The 14,187-nt window shown below is 35.9% G+C and overlaps 1 protein-coding gene across 1 annotated transcript in view; it reads left to right on the top strand.

The window, feature by feature from the left end:
• Window positions 1-14,187, top strand: part of STEAP2 (STEAP2 metalloreductase) — a 33,505-nt gene that overhangs the window by 674 nt on the left and 18,644 nt on the right. The window lies entirely within an intron of this gene.

Raw genomic sequence — 14,187 nt, 5'->3', positions numbered from 1 at the left:
TAGGGCTTTCAACTGGTGACAGGATGCAAAAACGGCCCTGGAAAACAGTATATAACGCCCCTCCATCGCTCCCCCCCCCCAAAAAAAAAATCAGTAGGCTGAATGGTGCTATTTGACATGACATCTTCTTGCAAATAGTTCAGGGCAAAGCTGCAGAGCAAAAAGGGAAATTAATAAAGCAAGGTTTATATATGGCCTAATTATGTGGTTGCTGTGGGTTACAAGCTAATAAAATCGTGATTAGGTCTTATGTATTTATATTTCTTTTCAAGGCACAGTCAACAAAATGATTAACCCGAGGGTTAGCTGTTAAACTGCTGAGGTCAAAGAATGCACCACTGTGTCAAAAGTCTAAGGAGAGGAGAGAAAATCAATAGGACATGAGCTTTAGAGGCTCCCTGTTTGTTTCAGTCCTGAGTGCAGCACAGAGCTCAGTATTGCGAAGATTATTGGAAGCTGAAACCGGAAAATTCTGATGGTCTACAGGTTTTTATGATCATTTAGAAATAAACTATGTACAATGGAAATTAAATATATTGGAGTAGTCACCTTCCTTTGGTCACCTCTTAATAACAAGTGATGGTTAGAGAGATATCTGCATAGATAGAATATAATGGATCTTCTCCCGTTCACCAATATTACAAATGAATTCTATAATTACTTCCTAATTAAAGCCTCTCATTGAACTACCTGTTGTATCCACAATCCAAAATGCAGCTAAGCATCAACGTTCAACATGGGAACATAACTACAATGCACTTAATAATATTTACACTGAGAGCAGAAATGTAAGTTTCCTTTGAGTTCAGCTTAATTCCTGGTAATGCATATAGCCATGCAGCATTCTTGGCAACAGTAGAGAATGCCGTTCCATTTTTCCAGGATAGTTTTTAAGCTACAATCCTAAAGTGACCAGATTTTAACATTGGTAAAGAGGGACACCATTGATTGGGGGGAGGGGGTGTTTCTTGATTTAAAAAAAAAAAAAGTGGGACTTTTTAGTTAATGCTACCTTCAATCCTCATGAAGGAATAATCCAACTGAATTGATTAGGAATAAGATGTTCTGGTAGAATAAATGGTCTATGGTTCTTTTATTTTTATTATTTATTCGATTTTTATCCCACCTGTCTTATTTTTACAAATAACTGAAAGGCGGAAAACATACCTAATCTTTCTTTTAATATTTTCCACATAACAACAACCCTGTGAGGTGGGTTGGGCTGAGAGAGAACAACTGCCCCAAAAGCAGGACTCGAACTCATCTTCCCTTGGTGTGTAGGCCAGCCCTTTCACCACTACACCAAAAGGCTCTCATTTAGTAGGAAGACACGGAAGAGGTTTTTTTAGTGTAATGAGGGAAATGGGGGGAAATTCGGCTTGAAGCAAGATTCCTGGGATAGGGTCTTTCTTTTTTGGGTTGGCTTTAATGCCCATCTCTTGGCATTCTGGGAGTTCTCCCCTGGGAAGGAAGCTTTGACAGAAATATTATTTTTGCTCCACTAGAAAAGGCCAAAGTGAGAGGGAAAGGCACTGATGGTGGAGGAAGATGAAAAGTGAACTTTAATCACATTTACTTTTCATCTTTCTCGCCTGCTTAATTATTTTTATTAGTTTATCAGAATATAAAAGACAAAAAAATGAAAATAAGGAGAAATTAAGAGTGGAAAAAGAGAAAAAGGAGAAAGTGTGTGGTAGAAGGGGAAAAGGGGGGGAGCCATTGACTTCTGACTCTTTTTTAGCACAGTAGAAGATAATAACATTACAACCTCAAATTTTACTTTTACACAATAATATATACTATCCAATTCTATAACAACAAACTATCTAATCAGGAAAACCAAAATCACAATATCATTTTTTCCACTGCAAGCACAAAATTTAAAAGTGGTTTCCACGTGGAAACTAAAATAGATATGTTCTTTTCTTTGAATAAAGCAATCAGTTTAACCATCCCTACTTTTCATCTTGCTGTGATAAATAACATATAATTCTGTTCACACCTATTAATCTTTATAGACTATCATCATTTATATCAAAAAGGGAAAAACCTTTTTTTACATCCATTTTAAAACTCTAAACTTTTCTTTAAAAATATTTAGCAAGAGGGAAAGGCAGAAGGAAAATGCCCCCTTTTTCCTGTGCCTTTCCTCAGTTGCTATGGAGAATGAAAGGAGCAGGGTTCCCCCATCCCCCACTGAAAAGAACCCCTGAACAACTTTGTGAAGTGCACAGCTCCATTTCAGTGCCTTTTACTGCTCAGTTTGGTGCCATTTCCATCAAAGATTTGGAAAAGTTACTTCTTCTTTCCCTATGCTATAATTTTGACTTTGAGAAGGGTTTGCTATTCTTTCTGACCTTTAAAATGATACATTTCAGTGACTCTTTCTCTGTGGTTGCCTTTAAGAAGCACTCCAAGTCAATCCAAAATGATGTAGATGTTAATACAAAGAACTGAGCAAATTAAAATGATGAAATTAGTCCTAGGGAAATAATTTTCAAAGAAATCTTGATAGTGATGAGGAGCTCCTCGCGCCACCAGTTTTCCCACATGAGCCGACCTCCAACCTCCGTGCCCCTCCCCCCGGGAAATCCAGGAAGGAACAGTCACTACTTCTCTAGCCAAAGTATTTCCTGGAGCTCTATCGTACCGGATCATCTTTTCTTATAAAAGGAAGTAAAAGGGGCGGCGGGGGGGGGTGTCCGTTTTAATATCTTCAATGAAAGTACTGAGACATAGAGAGGGGTAGACAGAGTGTCTTTTGTCTTGCCCCGGTTAGGATTTTTTAAGCGAATCCGCTGCGCTTTCAACATGAAGCCAAAATCGGGACTTTTTTAAAACGTCGCAGGACGCGGGACAAATTCTTAGAAACCGGGACTGTCCTGCCAAAAGCGGGACGTCTGGTCACCTTATACAACCCTGATATTCCTTTGTGGTCTCCAATCCAAGTATTAACCTATTCCTGCTTGGCTTTTGAGTTCTGATTAGATCACCCAATTTTACCATCTGTTCAGATGTAATAAATTAGCAACAAAAAAAGTAAAACTTTTCCTGTCAGTCATGTCAGATTCTAAGGCAGGTGTCACCAACTTTTCGGACCTTAGGGATCATTAAATTCATAATTTTAAATCCCATGGAACACTAATATGATTTTTAAAAAAAAAGATAAATAGTATTTAGTGCAATATAAAAAATGCAAATAATTTTCCTGCAAACCACCAAAATTTTCTCATGGCCCACCAGTGGTCCATGGACCTCTGGTTGGTGACTGCTGCTCTAAGCCACCATGCTCATCTCCATTTCTTGCCAATGGAGCCGGTGTTTTCCAAAGACAATTTCCATAGTCCAGTTGCCAACATGCCAAAGGCACAAGGAACACTGTTATCTTCCCACTGAATTGGTATTTATCTACTCACATTTGTATGCTTTTGAATTGCTAGGTACTAATATATTAGCACATTATCATAAAATGCACTTTACCTTAGGATGGTGGGATTAGTTTTTATATTGTTTTTTAATTTACTTTATTATTTTTTTCACAGATTTTTATTTTCTTTTCATACACTCACATGTATACTGTACATAGCCAACACCATACAGCATTAAACAATAATTGCATCAATTCCTCTTGTCAACAAGGCCCCAGAAAATAGAAACCCAATATAACTCTTCCGCTCTCCATACACCTCTTTCTTCCACCACCCTCCAACTTTCTATCTTCCCTCCATCATTCTCCTCTACCCTACTTCCTCTCCCACTCCTCTCTCTACTCCTCTACCACTCTTCTCTACCACTCCTCTCTCCACATCCACTCCCCTCCTTCCTTCTCACCTTTCCCTCCCACCCTCTCTCCCATCCCTCTCTGCCCATCTTTCTTCTTTCACACTCCTCCGCTCCTTGGTGTATTTCCGCTACATATCAATATACTTGGCCTATCCTATTTTTTAAAAAAAACTAAAAAAGAACAGTATGCATGTGAAGTCACATTACATTGAGATCTAACACATCTTGTCAAACCTAATATATATCCATCCCTCCCCTCACCCTCCCCCCCTGACCCCCACATCCTTCCCCCCCCCCGACTTCCCATAACCTGTACACGGTATAGATTTTTAACAAACATGGTCTAAAATATATTGAGAAGAAAAGAATAAGAAATTAACAACATCTCTACATTGAGCTTAGCTCCTTCTTGCTAAGCTATCTTTAAACAATTTAAATCATTCCTGATCTTAAGCATAGGCTATCTGGAATTTCTTAGTCCCATATTTATTTGTATATAATCAATCCATTTTTTCCAGTCTCGTTTATATCTTTCATTTGGTCTTTAAGATATGCAGATATTTTAGCCATCTCGGCTAAATTTGTGACTTTCAATGTCCATTCTTCAATTGTAGGCAAATCTTCCTTCTTCCAATATTGCGCCACCAACAGTCATGCTGCCGTTATTAAATGCAAAATCAAGTTGAGCTCTACCGCTGTAAAGTCAGTACTTATACCTAACAAAAATAACTGAGGAGTAAACTTTATCCTTCTTTTAAAAATATTTTGCATAATCCACCATACTTTTATCCAAAATGCCATAACCTTTTGGCAAGTCCACCATATATGGAAATATGTAGCATCAAGAGAACCACATCTCCAACATTTGGGTTGTAAATTCAGATACATAGAAGGCAACTTTTTAGGATCTAAATGCCATCTATAGAACATCTTGTAAAAATTTTCTCGCAAGTTTTGAGCTTGTGTAAATTTCACATTTCTTACCCAAATTCTTTCCCACGTATCCAACATTATTGGTTCTTCAATATTTTGAGCCCACTTTACCATACAATCTTTAACTAATTCTGTTTGCAAATCCATCTGTATTAATACATTGTATATCCTCTTTATATGCATTAAACTTTGGTCTCTTATTTGTTTAAATAGATTATCGTCAACTTGGATAAAACCAATTTTTGATCTATTTTCCACCTGGCCTGTAATTGCCCGTACTGGAACCATGTTTGAACTACCTTCTCCTCTTTCAATACCTCTAAGGGTTTTAGTTGTAGTGCCCCCCTTTCCAAAATGAGGAGCTGTCTGTAAGTAGTTCTATCCTGTTTTTGTGCTATATTCATATTTTCAATTGCATGTTTAGGAATTGCCCACATGGGTATCTTGTCATTTAGTTTATGTTGATATTTCTTAAAATATGACTTTTAAAGTTTTTGTCCAGTTTTTTGTTGAATAACAGGTAAGCGTGCCAGCCATATACCAGATCATGTCCCTCAATATTCAATATCCTATCATTGGTTAAATCGATCCAATAACTAATTACGGATAATACCACTACATTGTAATATAGTTTTAGATTGGGTAGTTTCAAACCTCCTCTCTCGCGTGCATCTTGCATTATTTTCAGCTTTACTCTTGGCTTCTTTCCTGCCCATACAAATTTATTGATACCCTTCTGCCATTCTAAAAGATTCACATCTTTTTTGAGTATAGGTAACATTTGGAAAAGAAATAAAATTTTTGGTAAGATATTCATTTTCACTGCCGCTATTCTTCCCAGCAAAGATAAGTACAACTTCTCCCATTTTTTCATCTCTATCTGTATACTATGCCAGAGTGGTTCATAATTATACTTAAATAATTTTCCATTTGAGATTGAAATATTAACTCCAAGATACTTGACCATTTTGACTACCTCACATCCTAACATTCCTCCTAATTCTTCCTTTTGTTTAGAATTCATATTTATGGCTAATATTTTTGTTTTCCCTAAGTTTATTTTAAAACCAGACACTTGACCATATTGATTAATCGTATTCATTAAAACCATACTGGATTCCTGCGGTTGCTCCAATATTATGACCAAATCATCCGCAAAATTACGCACTCTGTATTCTTGCTGCCTAATCTTAATTCCTTTTAGACCATCCAAGCTCTGTATTTTATTCAACAATACTTCCAAAGTTATAATAAACAATAGTGGGGACAAAGAACAGCCCTGTCTTGTACCTTTTCTAATTTGAAAAGAGTCTGTTAAACTTCCATTGACTATGATTTGAGCTGTTTGCTGTTGGTATATTGTTTTAATTGACTGTAAAAAATTATCCTATCTGCATTTTTTGCAATATCTTCAACAGAAATTGCCAATTAACTCGATCAAAGGCTTTCTCAGCATCCAAAAATATGAACGCGGCAGGAATTTGATTGTTCTTTCCCAAGTATTCTAGTGCATTAATAACTAATCTAATATTACTTTTCATTTGTCTCCCTTGTATAAAACCTGTCTGGTCAGCGTGTATCAATTGTTGAATAACCAGCATTAACCTATTTGCTAATATTTTAGTAAAGATTTTATAATCTACATTAAGTAATGAAATAGGTCTATAGTTTTTAGGTTGAGTAGTATCTTGATTTTCTTTGGGTATCAAAGATATAAAAGCTGTCTTCCAAGATGGAGGTACCTTACCTTCCGTTTGAATCTTATTAAATAATTCTCTAAGAGGTTCTACCATTTCTAACTGTAGATTTTTATAGTAAGCCACTGTCAAGCCATCTGTGCCTGGTGCCTTCCCTGACTTTAACTGCTTAATTACCTGTAAAATTTCCCCCGAGGTTATTGGTTGATTCAATTTTTGCCTGTGCTCTTCTTTAACTAAGGGTATTTTCTCTTTATATAAATATTTGTCTATATCTAAACCATTAATTTTATCCCCCTTATACAACTCTGTAAAAAATTCCCGAAATGCCTTTTGAATCTCATCCTGTTGAAACACCTCCTTCCCTCTATTGGTCAATTTAGATATATTTCGAGATTTCCTTTTTTTCCTAATCTGATGAGCTAACCATCTGTCAGGTTTGTTTGCGTTGCAGAAAGTATTGTGTTTTGCGTATGACAAACTAGTGGCTACCTGGTCAGAAATCAACATGTCAAATTAATATGGCAATTGCTTCCTTGACCTTTGTATTGCCTGAGTTTAATGTTAACTCCAGCTCTTTCCTTTTAATTTCCTCATCCAATTCTGTTCGTTTTACCCCTTGTTTATGTCTATATGCTTTGTTTATATTTATCAGTACTCCTCTCATATACGCTTTGCTTGCATTCCATACAAATTCCATAGGTGTATCCTTTATTCATGTTAAAAACAAAGTATTCGGTTAGCAATTTTTTACAATCATTGATATGCTCTTCATATCTAAATAAGTTTTCATTCAATCACCAAGACCTTCTTGCCTGTACCACCCCTCCCAATTCCATCCAAACTGGGTTATGATCCGAAAGGACCCTAGCCTTCTTCATCTTCTTGACCCATGAAAGCAAATCATTAGTGATTAATATGAAATCAATCCTAGAAAAGGATTGATGCCTATCAGAAAAAAATGTAAAATCATATTCCTCTGCATTTCTTTCTTGCCAGATATCTCTCAGTTCAAAGTCATCCATCATGTCAAAAAAGGATTTAGGTAGCTTTGCTCGCATCTTAGTATTTGGGCGAGAAATCTTCTTATCTCTCTTAGTATCTATAACACCATTCCAATCACCCAATAGTATACAAGACCTATAATCCCACTGTACTAATTTAGCATGAAGATTTCTGTAGAATCCGTCTTGCTGTTGATTAGGAGCATAAATTCCCCAAAACAATGTCTTTTTCCCTTTTAGGATTAAATCTAACGTGATGTATCTTCTATAGGGATCTGCTTCAATTAATTCAGCTTTCATATCTTTTCTTAAGTATACAGTTATATCATTTTTCTTTTCCATAGCAGAAGCTACAAAATGTTGACCAAGTCTTGGGTTAATCAGGTATTTTTGATCGGTTGATTTAATATGAGTTTGTTGCAAACAAATTATGTCATTCTTAAACTGTTTAAGATAGTGAAATATTTTCTTTCTCTTCTGTGGAGAATTCAATCCATTGACATTCCATGTTAAAATCTTAGTTGTCATCTTTGGTTACCTGAAGCTTTCTTAGAGCCTCCTGCATGGCCTGTTTAACCTTTGGCCTAGCTCCTCCCACTGCTTCTGGACTTGTTGCTGTAGCTCCTTGATCGATGGCCAGTGATTGTTGAGGTTGTTGCCTTTTAGCTTGTTTCTCCATTCGTCTAGTAATCATATGGCTAGGTCTTTGTCCCATAACACTTTGCGCTTCTAGGAGAGAGAGATGATCCATCTTATCTGGTAGTTGTGTGGTTTGCTGTCTGTCTTGTCCTTCTTGTGGTCTTTCTCCGGGTCCAGATGGTGCAGGATGTCCAGCCTTCAAAATATTATGGTAAAAATCTCGGGCTTTCCATACGGAGTTGAGACGATATCTTTGCCTATCAAATGTAAGTGTAATGCCAAATGGCGCGTCCCATCTGTACTGTATCTGACGGTTTCTAAGTTCTTCAACTAAAAAAGCATAATCTCTCCTGGCTCTTAGCATTTGAGGTGGTATCTCTTTCAAAACAGTCAGGTCTTGACCCCCAATTTGGAGCTTAGTGTTATAAGACTCGTGTAATATCGTGTTTCTGAGCTCTCTTATAGTGAAATATATAACAATGTCTCGAGGGAGCTGCTTCTGCTTTGCCACCCAAGAGTTAACGCGGTAAACTTTGTCGATTTGCCAGTCAAACTTAGCCCCCGGTCTTCTCACCAGACAATCAAAAGCTTCTGAAAGAATCTGTTTCAGGTTGGTGGGATTAGTGAAAGTGAAAATGAAAACTTTACCCTGTGTGGTATTTAGTATAATTAAGTGGTCGTTTGCATGCAATCTATTAAAAATTGCCTTAATTTTTGTGCTTTAATTTTAATACAGTTTTTATTTCTGGCAAAAAAAGTTATTCTTTCCTATATATGATTTTCTTTGAGAACGTATCCTTCCTCCTTCCCTCCCTCCCTCCTTTTCAAGACTTGTTTCTTTGTCCATGTTATGTGCTATATATGCTATAACTCTGGTCAGCTAACAAAAATGCCAATAACAAGCAAATAAAGACAAGAAAACCAACCATTGACATCCCCTAAACCTGGTGCCCTTCACAGTGCATCAAGAAGGATTACAACCTGAGCTCTACCCTCATCCTACCTTGATACTTGGGAGAAGAGCCAGTGGTGCCAGATACCAACAGGAGAAAAATGGGGAAATTTTCCACATTATATAAGAAATAGAAGTTTTAAGATCTTTAAAAACTAATACTTCATTGTTTAGAATTTTTAATTCATCCTACAGTGATAAACCATTATCTCTTTGTCAGAAAGGGAGAAAGAAAAGATTTTGAATATGCAGTAATCAGTTACTGTTTGAGATTGTTAATTTGAAGGAAATGAATAGTAAACTCAGGGGTAGGTTTGCTTAAGAGATTTATTCTCTATGTATGTTATAAACTGGACTATTGTTACATAGACACATTCTTTTCTAATTTCTATTTTGCTTTTTTCTGCTCTTTTTTGTTTTTAGAAACTTTTGCCCAATAGCTGCTTTAGATAAGCATAGATAGTCCTCAACTTAGGACCGCCACTGAGACCAGAATTTATGTTGCTAAGTGAGAAATTTGTTGTGTGAATTTTGTTCTATTTTACAATTTTTGTTGCCACATTTGTTTCAACACTCACTGTAGATGTTAAATTAGTAACACAATTGTTAAGTGAATCTGGTTTCCCCATTGATTTTGCCTATCAGACAGTCCCAAAAGATGACTCAGGGACACTGCAACTGTCATAAATATGAATCAGTTGTCAAGTATCTGAATGTAAATCACGATGACCATGGATGCTGCAACAGTCATAAATGTGAAAAATGGTCATAAGCAGAGGTGATATTCTACGGGTTTGGACCAGTTCACGTGAACTGATAGCGGAAACCATGGGTGGCTCCGCCCACATGCCCCAGCTCTAAGGCATCTTATTTAGGCCCCTTTTTTCACCAAAAACACATGCGCGCTCACATTTGGGAACTGGTAGGGAAGGTAAATGAATACCACCTCTAGTCATGTCATTTTTTCAGTGCCATTGTAACTTTGAATGGTCACTAAGTGAACTATTGTAAATCAACAATTACCTGTATCAATATTTTAGGTGGATTAAGATAATATTTCTATACTACACTTGACCTGTACATTGAGAGCTAATCAATGGATGGATGTAATTGAAAGGGAAGAACAAACTAGGGGAAAAAGACATTTCCAAATCAAATAAGCAGTGGCAGCATCTGGAAGACACCCCTTGAACTTTTAAATTGCAGTTGCCAGGAAAAGGATTGCCTTAGACTAGAAAATAGGGGTGTAATTGTAGGTAGTTCTTTTTTAGCACCTACAATTTTGATTGGTAGTCCCATTGCTGAGCACTGTGGTTGCTAAGCCAAAAAAATCACATACTATGATGGACTTAAGATGTCACTTCCTATTCAGTCATTAAGCAAGTCACCACAGTTGTGAAGTGAAACATCATGTGACCACAACTTACTATTTTATTTCTATGTTTTCTGTTAGCTCTGCTTGTTGCAAGCTGGGGAAGGCACAAAAATGGCAATCGTGAGCATGGGACATTACATGAGTATAGGGCAATAGTGTAAAAAAACCACTTTTTTTTACACTATTGTAACTTTGAAAGTTTGCAAAACAAGGCCGTTGGCTTGTCCAACACTGCTTATCTTCAGTGGCTGCTTAAGGACGAACAGTCCACAACAACAGCGCAGGTGGCTAGATTCTGCACAGCAGCAACAGTGGGTTTTTGTCAGAAAAGTGTCGAATCCACCATAGCTATTTTATACAACAAATATAACAAATCCATTGCACTGCTTATTCCTTTGCATTTTAGTATTAAACTGACTAAGGGCCTCACAGATTATGTTTTGTATTTTAGTATAGCTAGACCATGTGTAATTACAGACTGGGTTTTATCATAGATTTTATCTGTTATTTATTTTATTTATTTTATTATCTGTCTGTGTAATTACAGACTGGGTTTTATCATAGATTTTATCTGTTATTTATTTTATTTTAGACTTTTTAATTGGATATTCACTGAGTGTTTTTATTTGTTCTAGTCTCTTTGTCTATAAACAAATAAAATCGTAAATTGTTTAAAAAAAACAAGTCAGTTGGTAAGCAAGGACTGTCTGTACGAAAATACATGATTCTTTTGCTTTGTTGACCTATCATAAGTTAGCTTATTTATATTTCATAGATGATCCAACAATTCAGACAATGCATATTTTAAAGGATTATAGCAAACTACTTCATGTTCCTGGCATATATTCAAAAATTACAGGTGCTTATGCCAAATCCAACTTCATTATGAACTAAGGATTATCTTAAAACATTAATGATACGATCTTTTACACATCAGATTAAAAATGTATTGTAGTAGAAAAGATTATAACTGCCAGATTTGTAAACAAAAACTACATCTAGTGGTTTGATATTGGTATAGTAATGTACTGATGAAAGAGCTCAGTAAATTTAAGAATGAAAGTAGAAGGGTGTTTTGGATAGAATAAGGACAAGCAGTTAGCACCCATGTAAACTCAATCAAATGTTATCTTTTCTCCGGATCTAAAATGCTTCTTCATTTTTTAGAATGACCCAAGCTCAGATCAATAAACTCTAATTCATAAGTAGCAGTAACTTATATTGTATGTGTTTAAAAGAATTCTTGATAAATATGGACCTGCTGTTAAAAAAAATATCAGAAATTTCAACTGGCCTTCAGTAATGCTGCTAGAACTTTAACAAGCAAACGGGTAGAGTGGCCCATTAATCATATGCCAATTTATAAATAAAGTTAAAGGTGCTCATTTTAACATTTTAAAATTTTACATAGCTTAAAATGAAGAGCTGTTTTTTCCTCTTAGGGAAGTAGCCATCCTTTAAAATGAACAGGTATTTCTTGTTATATATGCCATCGACCACAAAAGCATATTTGATATAAATGTGCAAAACAGGATTATGTTGTCATATATTCTATATATATATAGTATTCTCTGCCCCAAGATTTAGATGGAAAATGAAGACATTTTAAAAATTAATCATACATTTGAGACTAGCTGTTTAATAATAATTACTAATAGTGCTTTTATTATTCTTGCTAGTTTAGCTTTTCATGAATATGCTTTAATTGCTTATTGTTGATATATTTTTCTGTATTTTGTCATCCATTTTAACTTATTTTTGAAACTAAAAAGTGAAATAAAATTTCACGATAATTATGCATTGAGTAGGACAATTTATCTGTTCACATAATGATTGCAAGCATATACATTTACAGAAGAATCCTATGGAAGAGTATGAATTCACCTCAAAATGTGTATATGCCTAAGATCTGGTCATATTTCTTTAATATTCCTGTGTTCTTTTATTCAGAAATTAATTATTTTGTAAGGACATTTGGGTAGACTTCATGGGATCTATGGATAGAAGTGATAACATTTGTTCGACACATGTTCTCAGATATGTGGCAATGGGTTCAGGGACAGATTCACTATCTTTTGTCTATCGCTGAATGTCATCACTGAGCTGGGATATTTTAGTCAGAACTGTTTTGCAGAGTATGTGTCTGTTTCCAGCAATGTTCTTACTCATCTGAACTGCTGACCACAGAGTCTCTAAAGTTTACAAATCCAGCATTATACTCTGTTGAAATAGTTATTTTGTCACAGGAAAGTTCAACTTGTCCGGCAGCATCTTCCATAGCCAGAACATTTTAAATAAACACTAAACATTCTAAATCATTGCCTGAAACTCATTTGTGTTTATTACTGCCATTTTACATTTGTTTTACTAGTATTTCTCACAGTTTGAGATTTTGTTTTGCTGTCTCATTTTTATCTTGTCATTTTTGAAGTGTTGTAAAGCCAGGCTCTTTTCTAATTTTTAATATGTTTATATATGGGCCTGTCTTCATCTTCACTGTTATACCATTAGCTTAATTGGTAATTTTCCTGCAGTGTTACTTCACTGTTGAACAGGCAATCCTCATTTACCAACCACAATTGGTAAATTGCTTAACTCTGTTGTTAAACACAACAGTTGCTAAGCAAAATTCACATGATTGTTCCAGACACTCTTGATTTTATCATTAAACAAACACAATAACAGGGTTGGAAGGGGCCTTGGAGGTCTTCTTGTGTAACCCCTGCTCAAGCAGGAAACCTAATACTATTTTAGACAAATGGTTGTCCAATCTCTTCTTACAAAGCTCCAGTGTTGGAGAATCCACAACTTTGGAGAATAGGTTGACTCCCTCTTCTTTGTGGCAGCCCCTTATATATTGGAACACTGCTATCGTATCGCCCAAGGTGCTTCTTTTCTTTAAACTAGACACAATGAATTCCTGGAACTGTTCCTCATATGTTTTAGCCTTCAGTCCCTAATCATCTGTTGCTCTTCTCTGTTCTCTTTCTAGAGTATCAACCTCTTTTTTTTAATATCATGGTGATGCAATATTCCTTCAATCTTTCCCTGGAGTATTAAATGAAGGCTGCCATGTTTTTCTGGGGGCCGCATCACATGTCCAAAATATTATAACTTTTGCTTTTTAATGGCTTTTTAATGGCTTTGATTATTTCCCTTTGCTTTCCCAGATGGCTTATCACCTTCTCATTTGTGATTTTGTCAACCCAGCTTACAGCCATCTGTAAATCCACATTTCAAATGCTTCGAGTTTTTTCAAGTGGTTTTCTGTCAGAGATGAACTCTCCACTCCGTAGAGCAGGATAGAAAAGATGTAACATCTGACAAGCCTATTTTTCAAACTTAGGCTTATGCCGTGACTGCAGAAGACATTTTTCGTTTTGAAAAATGCTGTTCGAGCTTTCTCTATACTTCACTGATCATGTCCCAGCTTTCATGTAAATTAAAACCTAGGTATCTGATCCTTTCAACTTCTTCTAGTGGTATTCCTTCCAAATTTATCAGTAGTAAATTAATGGGTTGTTCTCACGATCATGATCTTGGCTTTTGAGGTGTTAAGCTTCAAGCCATATTTTTCAGATATTTCTGAGACTGTGTTAATGAAGAGCTGAAGGTCTTCATGCTACTGACAAGCAGAACTGTATCATCAGCATATCTTAAATAGTTGATCTGAACACCATTTACTTTGAGACCAGCATCAATGTTTTCCAGTGCTTCGTTGAAAATTGACTCAGAGTGGATATTAAACAACAGTGGAGGCTGAATATAGCTTTGTCTGACTCCTCCCTCTTAGTATTTCTGCAA

The sequence above is a fragment of the Thamnophis sirtalis genome, unplaced genomic scaffold (genome assembly GCF_051295495.1).
Source record: "Thamnophis sirtalis isolate CommonGarterSnake01/CBP01778 unplaced genomic scaffold, rThaSir2_p1.2 scaffold_4, whole genome shotgun sequence".
NCBI lineage: Eukaryota > Metazoa > Chordata > Lepidosauria > Squamata > Natricidae > Thamnophis > Thamnophis sirtalis.
Note: the sequence above shows the minus strand (reverse complement) of the source record. Positions and strands in the feature narration are given on the sequence as shown.